Genomic DNA, 1,484 nt, shown 5'->3' with positions numbered 1-1,484 from the left:
GCATAATTAAGTATGGCATATATTTTAATCCATCGGTCAATTCAGTTTCTTTATAGTTTCCCTTTCAAATTTCGATGAGCTTTGTATTGAGAGTTGAAGGGGAGACTACGTAGACTATTTTACCTAACTCCTTCGATGCCACACTATGTTCCAAACCAAATCGACTATTTTGACTATGAAGGAAATGAGGCAGGAGAATCAGAATTGGAGAGAAGGTGGAGGAAACATGGAGGAAAGTCTGTGTAGGTGGAGGTAAGTGGAGGTAACTCGTGGAGGGAGATATGGAGGAAAGAAACACATGTAAAGCTATAGAAACCACACGCTAATAAAGAGGTTGACATCATTAAGGTCTAAATTATTACTAGCTAACACCGCAGTCTCTTCCTTAAGGCCCCGGGAACACTGCACTGTCTATGAGGTCGTTGTCACTGTAGAAGCCAATAAGATTTTCAGCCTTCCAGACAGAAATTGTGTTTTTATTAAATGATTAGATTTTTTTAACGGAAAAAAAAAAAAAAAAATATATATATATATATATATATATATATATATATATATATATATATATATATATATATATATATATATATATATATATATATATATATATATATATATATATATATATATATATATATATATATATATATATATATATATATATATATATATATATATATATATATATATATATATATATATATATATATATATATATATATATATATATATATATATATATATATATATATATATATATATATATATATATATATATATATATATATATATATATATATATATATATATATATATATATATATATATATATATATATATATATATATATATATATATATATATATATATATATATATATATATATATATATATATATATATATATATATATATATATATATATATATATATATATATATATATATATATATATATATATATATATATATATATATATATATATATATATATATATATATATATATATATATATATATATATATATATATATATATATATATATATATATATATATATATATATATATATATATATATATATATATATATATATATATATATATATATATATATATATATATATATATATATATATATATATATATATATATATATATATATATATATATATATATATATATATATATATATATATATATATATATATATATATATATATATATATATATATATATATATATATATATATATATATATATATATATATATATATATATATATATATATATATATATATATATATATATATATATATATATATATATATATATATATATATATATATATATATATATATATATATATATATATATATATATATATATATATATATATATATATATATATATATATATATATATATATATATATATATATATATATATATATATATATATATATATATATATATATATATATATAT

This window comes from Portunus trituberculatus, chromosome 3 (assembly GCF_017591435.1).
Source record: "Portunus trituberculatus isolate SZX2019 chromosome 3, ASM1759143v1, whole genome shotgun sequence".
Classification (NCBI taxonomy): domain Eukaryota; kingdom Metazoa; phylum Arthropoda; class Malacostraca; order Decapoda; family Portunidae; genus Portunus; species Portunus trituberculatus.
This window is presented reverse-complemented; position numbering follows the sequence as displayed.